Consider the following 16957-nt stretch of genomic DNA (forward strand, 5'->3'; position numbering starts at 1 on the left):
ACGTACGCCCTAAATGCTAATAAATGCACCTGGAAACGTACGACCGTTTCCCTCCAGGGGGGTTACGATGTACCGAGTGTTATCCAGTCGGTTAGCTTGATATCCTCCGAATGCTAGTCTCCGACTGGATGATCGAGGACCTGTTACCGACTGGATGATGGGGACTCCTTAATTCAGTCGGAGTTGACTAAGGCCCTTGTCCTTTGTGAGGGGCAGTCCTTGGGTAGGACCTACAGGGCAGGCCTATGACCCTACCCTAGGACTATAACCCCATCATTAGTCCCCGAATGGATTGAGGTTGAAACGACGAAGTGATGCTTGTGGTTTGGATCCGACTGGCGCGGACGTGACTTTGGCGTTGCTTGCCTCGGTCCATTTTATCTTTTCCGATCGACGATCCGAGTGGAAGTACTCGCGAAACAGACTGTCGGAAGCCGAATGCTTCTGCGGCATCTTCTGACGCGACCGGTCAACTCACAGCAGCGGATTTTCCAGGATCCTCAAGTTTCGATTTCCGCGCGCTCAGCGGGGATGACACCATCGCGCTCGAGTAGCGCCTGACGCCTCGATTCTCGTGCTTTCAACTCCTCCACTGATATCGCCGCGGCCGGTCGGGGGATAAGGTTTCGGGGCCACCTGCCAGCGACCCAGTCGGAACCTTACTTAAATCCCGGCGGCAAGGGTTTTTCGTTACGCCCGCCGGATCCTTTGCCGTTGCTTCGTCCTCCTCACCTCCCCTAGCGCACCTAACCTCCCCACTCCTCCTCTCTCTCCGCGAACTCGCAACTTCCGCCATGACCAAGGGTCAAACCAGCAAGATGGAGGCGAGGAAGAAGAAGGGGAAGGCGGCGGCTCCTGCTCAGCGGCGGCAGCGGCCGTTGCCGGCGGGGTGGATTCAAGGCGACTTCCTCCCTTCTACTGTGACGGAGGGGGATCTGCTGCAGCTGGTGGAGGACAGGATGATCGTCCACAAGTCTTGGAGGCTGCCAGCTGAGAACGAGGTCGAGCCGGCACCCCGGGAGGGGAGCGCGTCTTGCTGCTCAGCCATGTCTACCGAGGTTTCCCCCTGCCCCCGCATCCTTTCTTTAAGGGCATCATGAACCACTTTGGGGCACAGCTTCACCACTTTCCTCCGAATGCTATTGCCCATCTCTCTGCTTTCATCGTTATGTGCGAGTGTTTCATCGGCTGCCCCCCCCATTGGGGGTTGTTCAAGCACATATTTTCTGCTAGATCCCAAACCATCAAACGACTCAGCCAGTCGGATGATAAGACACATCTTCTCCAGCTCTGCGGGGGCTTAGGTTTCCAGAAAAAGAGTCGGAGTAGTTATCCTGCTCTTAAGCTGAGCGAGTCGGTCAGGAACTGGCAGTCGACGTGGTTCTACTGCCAAGACGTTGCCTGTCCGAACGCCTCTTCAGGGTTGCCCCCTTTTAGCCTTGATCGTCCCGCTCCACCTAAGCAGCTTGCGCTCACGAAGGCGGAGAAGCTCGACATCCAGCCCTTGGTCGACGCACTCGTAGAAGTCGTCAGGAGGGGAGTCACCGGCATAGATTTGCTGGAGACTTTCCTTGGTCGGCGCATACAACCACTGCAGGCTCGCGACCACGTCATGTGGCACTACTCGGGGACCGAGGACTCCATTCGGACTAACGTCTTAAGCGTGACCGAGGAGAAGGTGGCGTCGTGGGTGCTCCAGATCGCAGGCGCCTGCGAGAACCCCAGAGGGTCTCGGCGAGTGAGGGCTTTCAGCGCGGACAATCCTCCTCCGAATCAGGTGAGTACCATGTGTCGAGTGCACGTATCTATTTTAGTTTTATCGCTTTCTTGAATCTCTACTTGTCGCTTGATGTCACCGATTGTATTTCACGCAGAAGTGGACCAACTGGTTTTCTCCCGTCTCGAACGGGAACCCGGCCGAGGAGGAGGAGGAAGGCAGCCAGGAAGGCAGCGTGGAGAGCGCTGAGTATGTCTCCGACAGCGGGGAGTCGGAGGAAGAGACTAGCGAGGAAGAGGAGGAAGACGAAGAGCAGGACTCGCCTCCTCCGCAGTTAGAGCATTGGACCAAGCGCCGACACGAGCCTACCGTTCCCTCGGTCCCTCCGGCATCTTCGAGTGCTCCGCCCACTGCCCCAGTGGCCCCGAGTGCTCGGAGCACCAAGAGGGCCAGGGATGCTGCCGCTGAGCCCGCGGGTCAGTCTTCCAAGGCGGCCAAACCGAGTGGGCCCAAACCTCGGAAGGCTCTGCCGCGGATGAGGGTTGTTGTCCCCGTCACCTCCACGTAAGTGCATCGATCTTCTAATTTCTTCTGATATCCGAGTGAACTCCTGTTTATTGGTCGAATGGATTTCACTCGACAGAGTCGCTACTTCTGCCACCTCTCCGGCGCGCCAGGAGGATGACCCCATGGACACGGACAACGTCGTCTCGTCCCAGCCAGGTGCGTTGTAGTGACTCCGAGTGTTTTAAACTATCGCGTCTCGAATTCTATCATAGGTCCTGCCTCTTTCTTTTTCTGAGATCTTGCGTCGTTCGGTCTATCATGGGCGATTTGTGTGGACGAGGGTGATCAGGGGAGAGCTGAACAAGCTGCGGAGCCTGTTCTTGAGGCTGCTCCGCCTGTTGCTGCTCTCGCCGCCGACGTGCCGCCGACTGAGTCGGCGCTGGTGGTTGAAGAGCCGACTGGAGCGGACCTTGGGATGCCTCAGGAACTTCCGACGATGCCAGTCTCGTCGAATGTCGAGTTCAACATCCAGCGTCTCCCGGAGGAGCAGGTGGGAGCGGCCAAGGGAGCCATGGTGCAGGCGGAGCTGATGGCTGGAGAAGCCAAGAGGGCCTACGACTCCGTCGCATCCTTGTACCGGCGGAGCTTGGAGCTGCGGGATGATATCCGAGTAAGTGGGCTAGTAAGTATTTACTTTTCTCTTGTAACCCGTTGGGTGTTCTTGGATAGCATCTGTTGTTTGCAATGGGTTCACTCTGAGTGAACCTAGTGGGTGTAGTCCCCGAGACTTCTGCCGAGTGCTTGCACCGGCAGTTGTCTTTAAACATATTGTCTTTGCTTTGGTCAGGTTTGTAAATAATATGACCGACTGCGAGCAGTTGTGGCACTCGGAGTGCACTTACTGTAAGAGTCTCCGAGAGAAATTTGTACTCAGGTCGGGTAGTATTGGCCTCGTAGGCGTAGGTGGTAACATGCATCTCAATAAGGCGGGCCTGCTTGAGTTGCATGCCAGTGGGGTCACTCTTAGTGAACCCACTGGGTGTAGTCCCCGAGACCGCTGTCGACTGCTTGCGTCGGCAGGGGTCTGAAGAACTTAGACTTTTATTGTTGAATTTTTTGATTGTCCCTTGGTGTTTGCTAGCAGAAAACTTGTGAAATGGGGACAGCATATGAGACTCTGAGGGCGGAGAAGATTTAGTTTGCTGGTGAGCGGGATGCGGCACTGCTAGCAATGGATGGTATGAAGGTGGTTCTGGCGGAGCGAGAGAAGTCGTAGGAGGAAGCTCGTGAAGCGAACAAAGTGCTGACTGAGGAAGTTGAGAAGATGGGGAAACAAAGGACCGCTCTGATGGGACAAATGGACGTGTTCAACAAACGGTGCAGAGCGCAGGAGAAATACGTCAGTGACTGGGCTCGGCAGATGATGACGCGTCTGGCTGGTAAGTCGTGCTTCTTTCCGAGTGCTTGTGGTATGTGCGTCACACTCGGCGCTTATTGTTTGCTTGTCCTGTTGTCGCAGAATTTTGCATTGATGCCGAAGCTGAAGCAGCTGACGTGGAGCGGTCGATTCTCGATAACGTGCCACTCGGCGAGGACGCCAATCAGGATTTGCTCCGGGCGCACATCCGCGTGGGCAAAGTTGGCCCTTTCATCGGTCAACTGAAAGAAGTCGTCGGCCGAATCGACACGGAGCTTTGGCCAGAAGATGAGGCGCGGCAGGAGATGGAGAACCTGATGGCTCGACTGGAGGAGATTCCGAACCGAGTGCAGTCGTGGAAGAAATTTGCAGCTCGTTGTGGTGCAGATGTTGCTCTGTCCCTGGTCCGAGTCCATTGCAAGGAGGTGCGCGAGGAGAAGCTGAAGACATTGAAGGTTGCCAACACGAAGAAACTTCGATTCGAAGACTTCATGGAAACTTTCCTTGAGAGTGCTACCCGCATCGCCGACGGTATTGATCTGGACACGTTCGTAGAGCCCTCTAGTCCTGGCGTTAATCCAGATGATGCGTAAGAACACTTTTATCCTCGGTATGCCGAGTGTTGATCTGTAAGGAACTTTGGCCACTGCTGTTGGCCGTTACATTCTCATTTCGGTGTGGGTAAGCTTGATCCACACCGAGCCATTATCTGTGGTTGAACTTGACATCAAATCCTTTGCTCTTCTGTTGCAATTTTGACTCGAGTTTTTGTTTGGCGTTTCTTGGTGAAGCCAGGGGCAAACATTCGGAACATGTCAGTTGTCTTGACATCTGCATGAACCTCATTGAGGGTCCGAGGAATTTCCGATTGGATCTGTATTGTCACCGAGTGGATCGGTAGGATCGCCGCTAGGTTGTCGAGTGTGACTATCAGGTCGCACTCGGGGCGAGTTGGTACTAATGTAGTTGTCAGTTGTTTTGACATCCACATGAGCCTCAATGAGGGTCTGCAACTCATGTAGTTGTCAGTTGTTTTGACCTCCACATGAGCCTCAATGAGGGTCTGCAACTCATGTAGTTGTCAGTTGTTTTGACATCCACATGAGCCTCAAGGAAGGTCTGCCACTCATGTAGTTAGGCGATTCTGGATCGCAGCTAAGCCCCCGACTGTGACGTTAAGTGCACACTCGGAGAAAGTTAACACTTAGGCGATTCTGGATCGCAGCTAAGCCCCCGAGTGTGACGTTAAGTGCACACTCAGAGAAAGTTAATACTTAGGCGATTCTGGATCGCACCTAAGTCCCCGAGTGTGACATTAAGTGCACACTCGGAGAAAGTTAAGACTTAGGCGATTCTGGATCGCAGCTAAGCCTCCGAGTGTGACGTTAAGTGCACACTCGGAGAAAGTTAACACTTAGGCGATTCTGGATCGCAGCTAAGCCCCCCGAGTGTGACGTTAAGTGTACACTCGGAGAAAGTTAATACTTAGGCGATTCTGGATCGGAGCTAAGCCCCGGAGTGTGATGTTAAGTGCACACTCGAAGAAAGTTCATACTTAGGCGATTTTGGACCGCAGCTAAGTCCCCGAGTGTGACGTTAAGTGCACACTCGGAGAAAGTTAACACTTAGGCGATTCTGGATCGCAGCTAAGCCCCCGAGTGTGACGTTAAGTGCACACTCGGAGAAAGTTCATACTGAGGCGATTCTGGATCGCAGCTAAGTCCCCGAGTGTGACGTTAAGTGCACACTCGGAGAAAGTTAATATTTAGGCGATTCTGGATCGCAGCTAAGTTTTTTTTTTGAGACCGGAGTCTGCGACCGCGGAAGAACTTTGAACCTGCAAAAAACTCAATCTGCTTTATATTATTTCACCAATACTTGTTCTTTACATTGCTTCAGTCGACGGTCACGTGTAGAAGCGCTTCAGGAGATCTCCGTTCCATGCTCGCGGCTCGTCTATCTCCCTGTCAACGTTGTAGAGTCTGTATGCTCCATTGTTCAGCACCTTTGAGATGATGAAGGGTCCTTCCCAGGCAGGAGCCAACTTGTGAGGTCTTTGCTGATCCACTCGGAGCACCAGGTCGCCTGCTTGGAACGTACGACTCCTAACGTGTCGCGCGTGAAAACGCCGCAGATCTTGTTGATAAATGGTTGAGCGAGTCAATGCCATCTCGCGCTCTTCCTCTAGAAGGTCCACTCCATCTTGCCTTGCTTGTTCTGCTTCAGCTTCGGAGAAGAGTTCGACTCGTGGCGCATTGTGAAGCAAGTCACTCGGAAGGACTGCTTCTGCTCCATAAACGAGGAAGAATGGTGATCGCCCTGTAGATCTGTTCGGGGTTGTGCGGAGACCCCAAAGTACTGAAGGTAACTCGGTGACCCATGCGCCAGCGGCGTGTCCCACCTCTCGCAGGAGTCGGGGCTTCAAACCTTGCAGAATAAGTCCATTCGCTCGCTCTGCTTGTCCATTGGATTGAGGATGTGCTACGGAAGCAAAATCCACTCGGGTATCTTGGCTTGCACAGAAACCTTTGAATCTGTCCGAGTCAAAGTTTGTCCCGTTGTCCGTGATTATGCTGTGAGGTACACCGAATCTGGAGATGATGTCCCTGATAAACTTGACGGCTGTTGAGGCGTCGAGTTTCTTGATGGGCTTGGCTTCGATCCATTTCGTGAACTTGCCGATTGCCACCAACACATGTATGTATCCCCCTTGGCCTGTCTTGAATGGTCCGACTGTATCTAATCCCCAAACTGCAAACGGCCACACAAGAGGGATTGTCTTCAACGCAGATGTCGGCTTGTGGGACTTGTTGGAGTAGAACTGACAGCCCTCACATCGGTCGACCATATCTTTAGCCATCTCGTTTGCCTGCAGCCAGAAAAAACCAGCCCTGGATGCCTTGGCGACGACTGCTCTCGAAGAGGCGTGATGACCGCAGGTCCCCGAGTGAATATCTTCGAGGATCAGCTGCCCCTCCTCTGGGGAGATGCATCTTTGGAGAACGCCTGAAACGCTCTCCCTGTACAATTGGCCATCAATGACAGTGAATGACTTCGACCTGCGGACTATCTGCCTGGCCTGGACTTCGTCTTCTAGTAGTTCATGTCTCAGGATATATGCAATGATCGGCACAGTCCAATCGGGGATGACAGCAAGAATCTCCATGACCAGATCAACCACAGCAGGTACATCGACTTCAGTCGGATCTGTTGAACTCTTTGGTTGTACTGGTTCCTTTGTAAAAGGATCTTCTTTGACTGAGGGAAGGTGGAGGTGCTCGAGGCAGACGTCACTCGGGACTGGTCTCCGAGTGGATCCGAGTTTTGCCAACTCATCTGCTGCTTGGTTCTTCAGTCTCGGAACATGGTGAAGTTCTAGACCTTCAAACTTCTTCTCAAGCTTCCTCACTGCATTGCAGTATGTGGTCATGGTGGGGTTCCTGACGTCCCACTCTTTCATCACTTGATTGACCACCAAATCCGAATCGCCGTAGACCATCAGGCGACGGACGCCGAGTGAGATGGCCATACGCAACCCGTAGAGGAGAGCCTCATACTCTGCCTCGTTGTTGGAGGAATCGAAGTGTATCTGTAGCACGTACTTGAGCTTGTCGCCCTTTCGTGATATGATCACAATGCCAGCGCCGGAGCCATTCAACATCTTGGACCCATCGAAGAACATTGTCCAATGGGCCGAGTAGATGTGGGTCGGTTGCTGTTGTTCTACCCATTCTGCTATGAAGTCAGCCAGAGCTTGAGACTTAATAGCTTTCTTGGCCTCGAACTTGATATCGCAGTACAACATCTCCATTGCCCACTTCGCCACTCGGCCTGACGCGTCTCGATTGTGGAGGATTTCCGACAACGGAGCATCAGAAACGACAGACACCGAGTGGTCTTGGAAATAATGGGTCACCTTCTTCGCAGTCATGTAAATCCCGTAGATAAGCTTTTGATAGTGGGGATACCTCTGCTTGGAAGGAGTCAGGACTTCGGAGACGTAGTACACTGGCCGCTGAACTTTGTATGCTTTGCCTTCTTCTTCTCGTTCGACTGTAAGAACAGTACCGACGACTTGATTTGTAGCCGCGATATACAAAAGAAGGGGCTCTTTACTGAGCGGAGCAGTAAGAACCGGCTGGGTGGAAAGTAGGACTTTGAGGTTGTCGAAAGAGACTTGGGCTTCGTCTGTCCACTCGAAAGAATCTGATTTCTTCATGAGTCGGTACAGAGGAAGTGCTTTCTCGCCGAGTCGACTGATGAACCTGCTCAAAGCCGCTAGGCAACCTGTGAGCTGTTGAACATCGTGTATTCTGACCGGCCTCTCCATTCGGACGATGGTCCCGATCTTTTCGGGGTTGACATCGATCCCTCGTTCGGAAACGAAGAAACCGAGTAACTTTCCGCTGGGAACGCCGAATGAACATTTGGCGGGGTTGAGCTTGATATCGTACCTACGAAGGTTGGCGAATGTTTCTGCCAAGTCAGTCAGCAGGTCGGAACCTTTGCGTGACTTGACTACGATATCATCCATATACGCCTCCACATTCCGACCGAACTGGTCGAGGAGACATTACAGATCCAAGGTGGGCGCCAACTGTCGTGGGTATAAGCCTGACAGTAGATGTGTAGGGTACGAAAAGGATGGGCAGAGTCCCAGCTACGGCGAGGTTGTATGAGTTCAGGCCCCTCTACGGTGGAGGTAATAGCCCTACGTCTCAGTGCTCTGGGAGCTTGTTGTCGAGTGGAATATGGAATACAAATAAGTTGCTAATCCCTCTACCAGCGGGGGGGTGGCTTATATAGAGTGCGCTGCCCTCCACGACGGTTCCGGTACAGGGGTGGAGTAGTGGCGATTGAATGTGTACGTTACAGGTAACGTACGCCCTAAATGCTAATAAATGCACCTGGAAACGTATGAACGTTTCCCTCCAGGGGGGTTACGATGTACCGAGTGTTATCCAGTCGGTTAGCTTGATATCCTCCGAATGCTAGTCTCCGACTGGATGATCGAGGACCTATTACCGACTGGATGATGGGGACTCCTTAATTCAGTCGGAGCTGACTAAGGGCCTTGTCCTTTGTGAGGGGCAGTCCTTGGGTAGGACCTACAGGGCAGGCCTATGACCCTACCCTAGGACTATAACCCCATCAGGAACCCTAGGGGTGGCACCCCCCTCCCCTCCTCCTATATATAGTGGGCACTTTTGGGCTTTTGGAGACACAATTTTCCCTCTCCCTCGGCGCAGCCCTGCTCTTCTTTCTCCTCCTCTCTATCGGTGCTTGGCGAAGCCCTGCCGGGAGACCTCGTCTCTCCATCGACACCACGCCGTCGTGCTGCTGGAGATCTTCCCCAACCTCTCCCTCCTCCTTGCTGGATCAAGGTGCGAGAGACGTCACCGGGCTGCACGTGTGTTGAATGCGGAGGTGTCGTAGTTCGGCACTAGATCAGAATCACACCGCGATCTGAATCGCCGCGAGTACGACTCCATCAACCGCGTTCTAGTAATGCTTCCGCTTAGCGATCTTCAAAGGTATGAAGATTCACTCACCCCTCTCTCGTTGTTGGTCTCTCCATAGGAAGATCTGAATATGCGTAGGAATTTTTTTGAATTTATGCTACGTTACCCAACAGCAGGATATAAGAGATTAGTTGTACTAAATAGAAATGCTTCCCCTCTCCAAGGATGGGGGAACATGTCCTTGTCCATGCGCATTGCATGATATATCACACTTGTGTTATGCATACAACTAGGTTGTCCAATTGAAGCATAACTGAAATGCATTTTGACTTTTGCACATGTTCTTCCTATGTACCTCTTGTAGGGACTCTCCGACTGAAGCCCTACTTTGACTCGCATCTATTGCACCAATGCAGTCGTTTCGGTGTGTTAGGTTCACTTATCGTTCCGAAATCCATGGACACACCATGTTAAAATTTGAGTCCTTAAGCTCGAGGAAGTGATCTACCATCTTTACCAAAAAAAGTAGTGCCCCCAATGGAATTTTAGATGGATAATATTTTTTGCTCGTTTGAAATGGTTCACGGTTCTTTTATTTGATGCACAAATCTTGAAGGCCCACAATTCTTCTTCTTCTTCTTCTTCTTCTTCTTCTTCTTCTTCTTAGTCTTCTTAGTCTTCTTCTTCTTCTTCTTCTTCTTCTTCTCCTCCTCCTCCTCCTCCTTCTTCTTCTTCTTCTTCTTAGGCTTCTTCTTCTTCTTCTTATTATTATTATTATTATTATTATTATTATTATTATTATTATTATTATTATTATTATTATTATTATTATTATTATTCTAGTCTTCTTCTTCTTCTTCTTCTTCTTCTTCTTCTTCTTCTTCTTCTTATTCTTATTCTAGTCTTCTTCTTCTTCTTCTTCTTCTTCTTCTTATTCTAGTCTTCTTCTTCTTCTTCTTAGCTAATTGTCCAATTAGCTTATGTAGTTCAATTATGACATAATTAGCTTAGTTAGGTCAGGAATGGCATGTGAACCTTGGTTAGCTCATAAATTTTATATACTTAGTTTGTATTCATCTAAAATAACGTAATTAGCTTAGTTACGTCCATAATAACCTTGGATACCTCATAAATATCTTATACTTATCTTATTTTCCTCCAAAATTATATAATTAGCTTAGTTAGGTCAAAAATGGCATAATAACCTTGGTTAGGTGAAAAATGACATATACTTAGCTAATTTTTCATCAAAATGACATAATAAGCTCAAAAATGTCATATACTGTTTTTCTGCTTCTTCTAGTATTTTTATTCTTCTTCTTCTAACTTTCTTACTTCCCATTTTGCAGATTTGATTTACTACATGGAAGCCGGCATTGATGGAGTGCTTTAGTTTAGTTTAGTTTTGTGTTGATGAACAGTGTAGAACTATATGTATGTATATATGGATGAACAATTTTAAACTTTATATGGTGAAGGTATTTTAATATGTATTGGTTCTTTCGATCTGGCCTAGCTCATTATATACCATATATGTGTTGTGAACTATATATATTATATATGTGCTGTGAAAATTCAGGGAAATAACGGAAAACAAATAAAACAGGGGTAATATAGACACTTTGTTGTCTGCCAGCCGACAACAAATGCCTTTGTCGTTCACCAACCGATGGCAAAGGTGCCATGTGGCAGCTACCTGTGCAACCTGGGAGCACGAGGGCTGACCCATTCGGTCACTTTGCCATCTACTTGTCGCCAGGTAGACGACAAAGGGATTCGCACGCAGACAACAAAGGACCTTAAAGGCAGACGACAAAGGACCTCGAAGGCAGACGACAAAGGGCATCGCACGCACCTGGCTGGCAGAGGTAGGGTGACATCAGCTGACAGACGGCAAAGGCTGTCGTCAGCTGGCGGACGACAAAGGCCGTCGTTAGCCACCTAACGGGGCTGGCAGCCATCCGATGCCGTCTAGCCCCTTTGCCGTGTGCTGGTCTAGATAGACTGACGACAAAGATATTTATCATCCGCTTTCTCCCGGCACACGGCAAAGAAGGTCTTTACCATGACTTTCAGTGTCAAAAAATTTGTCCTCTGCCAGCGGACGACAAAGACCTTTGCCGTTTGTGGACTGATCCTTTGCTGTCCGCTATGGCAGATGGCAAAGTAGCGGATTCCTGTAGTGAACCCATGATTAGCACTTCCCTCAGGAATTGATTATGCATCATAATCATTTTGTGATCATCATATTTCATTTTATTTTTATTTAAAATGAGGATAATTCCATCTCGCATTATTTTAAAGGGCTGAACCCTAACATATTTTCTCGATGAGCCCAACATGTCATTATCAACCCTAAGATTTTGGAAAACTCTATCCTTCAACTGGCGGATCTGCGCGATCCATCCACCACCTGCTCGTCCGTTCGATCCCGTAATCGTCTTGACTTTTTCTGAAACTGGAGCGTTGTTTCCGCAACTAGAGCGTTGTTTCGGAAAACTACCAAGTCCATGTCTCCGCCTCCGCCTCGGCCCGACAACCCTCGCCGCCGCCGGCCTGCTACGGCTCGCCGCCCTCCGCCGTCGGCCTCCGGCGTCGGCCTGCCCGCGGCCTCGCGTGCCCTCCGTCGTCGCCCTGCCTCGGCTCCGCCTCGGCTCCAGCGACCTCGCCCGCCGCCTGCTTGTTGCCACTCAGCCTCGCCGGAGCTGCCGCCGTTGCCATGGCCTTCCCCGCCCTGCTCCCGGCCCCGTCGGCGAGCTCCCGCGACCACGGGGCAGCCGCCGTCGCCCACACCGCCGGAGTGCTGCGGCGTCCCAGCCCGCTCTCGGCTCCGCCGTAGCCCCTCGGCCACGCCGGCGAGCTCCCGCAACCAGGGGGCTAGACGCCTCGCCGCCCGTCGCCCCGCACCGCCGTAGCGCGGCCCCATCCGAGCCCGCTGCAAAAAATTCCTGAAACATGACCTTTGTTGCAAAAAATTCTTCCGCAACAGCATCCATGTTTGCAGAAAGACGAACATTTTTTTCCTGAAACAAGCAATTGTTTCTGAAACTCGACCGTTGTTTCAGGATTTAATAGATCCAAAGTTTATTTTTTGCAACAAAGCGATTGTTTCTGCAACTCGAACGTCGTTTCAAGAATTAAATTAGGAGCGGATCGGACGGCTATGGGCGAGATCGAACGGCTGTGGAGATGATGGATTTTTAGTAAATATCCACCGGTGGATTGGTAGCAGCCCCCTAAGATTTTGGCCTGGACTTCATATATATTTATACGGTCTCAACCCAAAATGATAGATTGTTGAGATGGTTTGAATAATTGAACCCTAATTAAAATGCAATATTCAGTAAATTTAATATCTTTTTGTACTATTTAAATTTAGGTATTTCCTATAATGAATTATGATGAAAACCTAGATTTAGCCTTCTAGTATTATTAGGAAGCTATTAATTTAAATATATTTATGAAAAAACCTGGTTTTAAGCTGTCTGATTACGCCTAGCGATCCGCCGCCTTCACGGCCAAACACGTGTCCATGCCCTCCCGCATGCGCCAGCTCGCCCATGTTGTTGCTTTTTTGTTTGCGCATGTGCATTCCTAGGTAAGGCCGCATCGAGACGTGTCTGCTCTTCACGAGTCTAACTTCATGCGTTCTTATTTTTCATTGAGTTGACTCATGCTTTTGAGATGGTCAGTGTTTGATCCAACAAGTCCGTCATGGAAAGTGTTTTTTCATGTAACATAATTATCGTACTAGCTTTTACTTAAGTTTTTTTTCTGTGACCAAATACTCCCTCCGTTCCGAATTATTTGACTAAGATTTGTCTACGTACGAACGCATTTAAATATGTTTTAGTGTTACATACGTGCTTATCTAGATATGTTTTTAGTTAACTTATCTTGCACGGAGGTTGTAGAATATTTGTTGCATAGGAAGTTGGTTGTGCGTATGCTACAGGGGACAACTGGCGCATTGCCACACGATATTATAAGACCGGTCGATTGTAAAGGCAGGCGTGTGATGCTGCGAGGACGGTTTGCCCTACTGCAAACTGTACAAACAATGTGGCAAGTTGGGCCATCGATATTATTTTTGGCAACATCAACATTATGATCGTCGCAATATGTACCATGATGCAGCCGCAACATCTAACAAGATGCATCCGTCACCACACAACACCGTCCATGTTGTAGTTGCAACATCACCCATGTTGTTGTCGCAACATCGTCCATGTTGTAGTCGCAACATCGCCAATGTTGCAGTCGCAACATCGCCAATGTTACGACTGTTGCAACATGTCTCATGTTGCAGTCGCAATCCCCAAGTTGTAAAATATTTAAGCGCAACATGGGCCATGTTGCAAACCCCTCGAATGTAATATGGCTCATGTTCCAAAACACTTGTGGTGCAAACCTCTAGCCACAACATGAGCCATGTTGCAAATCGCAACATGACCCATGTTGCTAATCTCATCATCGGCAAAGCACATCATGATTCATGTTACAAACCTCTCAACGTAACATGGCCCCATGTTATGAACTTCGTAAGTTGGATCGGATAACTATCACAAAGCATTGTCCTTTGTTTTGCACGAGTCATGATGCAGCGACACAGATTATAGATTGTGCCACACTATGCGTGAGCCGGCGGTTCTTTTTAAAAGATCCGCCGCCTCGACAGTCGTCAGATGTACAACCATCTAGCATGCAATGTCGTTCTCATTATTGCAGACAAGTGTAGTGTTGTAGAATACTTTGCAACAAAGTTTATGTTGCAGAAACGTTTTGCAACATAGGTGATGTTGATATTAGTTTTCTTCACTATTTTTGCAATATGCCTTTTGTCGCGGGAAAAATTGCAACACAGACAATATTACAAAAAATATTTACATTTTTTGTTTTGTCTTCATCTTTTCGCAACATGCATGTTGTTGGGGAACGCAAGTTTGCAACGCACATGATGTCACAAAAAGATATATGCAATGGACAAGTGTACTCACGTTACATAGAGGAGGCGATGGATCGCTCGCGTGTGATCTGTCTGCTGAAGCATTTCCCGTTATAGATAGCTTGATACTTACTCCCTTTGTTCTAAAGTAAGTCATCCAACTCTGTGTTAATTTTGTATTAAAATTAGTATGAAGTTTAGTCACTTATTTTGGGACGAAGGAAGTATTATCTTGAAATAGCTAGACAGCTTGCTGCACCCATACACTTGCTAAAGCCAAGCAAAGTAGGTATACTAGTTTCTATGAAATGCTACCAGTTATTATATAACAACATCCTAGGCTCCTAGCCTTATTTATAAAAAAAGTCATGGCTTTTTCTAGGAAAAGAAAGAAACAACGCCATGGCAAAAACCAAGCCGACGGGCCTATGTATTTCCGTGTGAAATGTGATGTCACCGCGGCCTAAAAGCATCCATGAGAAGGAAAAAGTTGAGTGGCTAGCTCCGTGTATCCCACGACTGATGACGCGTCCTGAGGCGCGATCGAGTAGCCGCGGATCAGCCGGCTTACGCGTAGCAGCGGCCTAGATTTATTTCCTTATAAAAATATAAACTTAATTTAAAAAACTATTGGTTATTTTGTGTGGCCTTGTTTTTGAAAAAGCTACCCAAATTTTATCTTTTTTTGGAATTCTTTTGAACCCTCAAACACATTGACAAGACGAGCAAACTGAATTAATTAACAAAACTAATAAAGGGGCACTGTTCTTGGGCTAGCCCAGTGGGCACCAGGTACTAGTGAATATTCAAGTATTGATTGTATTCCTCTATTACGCCAGATCTGTTTAGACCATTTTTGCCCATTTTCCCCACACCACCTCATATGCGCTGAATAGTATCCCAACAGAGACACTATCTCATCCACACGCTGAAAAAAAACGTTTTTTACGCGTGGGGAGCCTACATATGCTCTACCAGTTGCGTAATAATCGCACACACGGTAAATTTTGTTGAGCGCGAGGAGAAAAACTACATCGCGCGAGGTTTATTTAGAGCATCTCCAACAGCCGCGCTTCACACCGCGCTTAAAAAATATTTTTACAGCGCGCGCGTCGGCTGGTTTAGCGTAGGGATAGGTGCTGGCTCCAGCAGTGCCCAAAAATGCAGCGCGCAGCAGACACAAACCACATATACATTTTAAAAAATAATGAAAAAAACGATCAAACAAACAAAATAAATCAACAATAATAGTTATTACAACTCAAACAAATAGTTTCTCATTCAGTACAACAAATAATGCAATAAACACAACCAATAGTTCATGAACAATACAATACAAATAAAGCAATCAAATCATGCTCTTTGTCGTATATGACATGCCCACCACTCTTCAAACTGATCCTTCTGAAGATCATTGTGTGTTGCGGGACGCCGAATGGCATGATACGAGGCAACAAAACGGGCAACCCTCGGATGGGGGCGGCGGCGCGGTCGGATGGGCCGGTCGCGAGAGTGTACAGCGAGCGCAGAGAGTGCACAGCGCAGGAGATAGCAGGAGAGAGCGCAGAAGAAAGAAGGAGCGAGCGCAGGAGTGTCGCGCGCGCGTGAGCCGGCGCAACAAATAATGGGCGCGGGATTGCGTTTCGGCCAGCGCGCTCAATTAGAAATGGGACGCGCGCAGTTTTTGCGCGCCCGCTGGAGCTGCCGCCGCGTCTCGCGCGCGCTAAATACAGCTTTTTTTACGGCGCGGCGCTTGTATAGCGCGGCTGTTGGAGATGCTTTTACTGTGTCCGCTCCCGCACGCGGTGTATTTGCTGTGCCCGCTCCTGCCCGCTACCGACCGAAAAATGTTGTTTGTAGTGAACACGCGTGCTGTAAATTTAAAGCGCCCGCTGGAGCTCTAACGTCGCGTCATATTCTATAGAGTTTGCTGAAGCAAGCACCCTGCTGCACGTAAAGAAAGACTATTTTGACGCTGTAAAAATAATTTACCGTGCAGCGCGGTTGCGCGCCTGTCCGATTGTCTCTCACATCCCACTTCCCTCTCTCTCTTACATCTTGCAACTTGGGACAACGATATACGTTGAAATAAATATTGAACAAATAATCCGTTTCAACATGTGTCCTCCTTTCGACGATATCCCCAAAAGAAGCCTAATGATATTGAATATGCCAAAAAATAATTGAATTTTGAATTATCGAAGCACACTCAACGGTGTCGTGCTTCCAAGACAGACAAAATGGTACCAGCGAGCAGGAGATGTCGAGACGGGACTAGTAGCCGCAGGGCAGGAGTAATGAGTTCGAAATCGCTGTCACTTGCTTTGCTTGCCCTGTAGGGTTTAGGACTTATGATTTTTTCACTGTTTTGATCTATGAGATGAAAATATTACACGGAATGAACTTTGATTAAAAATATTTCACGATCCGATCCTTTTTTAGAAACGCCAAATACGTCAGTCTACCATGGCGTTGCAGAGCCACATTCAAACGCCAGTCTACCTTACGTTTCAGTCCCACATAAAAACGCCAGGGATACTGGACGTTGCTGGCCACGCGCGAAACGCCATGGTCCATGGCGTTTCAGCACTGCACATGTTACTGACCAGAATGCAGCATGTCATGGGTTGGCTGGATGTCGTGTTGTTGGCGTTCCACAGTGGGTCTGCAACGCCAGTGTTATTTGCGTTTTACAGTGGGTCTGCAACGCCACATTAGAATGGCGTTGCAAGAAAGAAAAAAACGCACGATAGACATGCGTTTCACAGTAGGGCAGCAACGCCATGGTAGACTGGCGTTGCATAGTGGGACAGCAACGCCATGGCTTGTGGCGTTTTTAAAAAGATCAGATTGCGAAATCTTTTCAAATCTGATTCATTTTGTCCTGATGTTTAAAAAAGGTCAAGACA

The sequence above is a fragment of the Hordeum vulgare genome, chromosome 6H (genome assembly GCF_904849725.1).
Source record: "Hordeum vulgare subsp. vulgare chromosome 6H, MorexV3_pseudomolecules_assembly, whole genome shotgun sequence".
NCBI lineage: Eukaryota > Viridiplantae > Streptophyta > Magnoliopsida > Poales > Poaceae > Hordeum > Hordeum vulgare.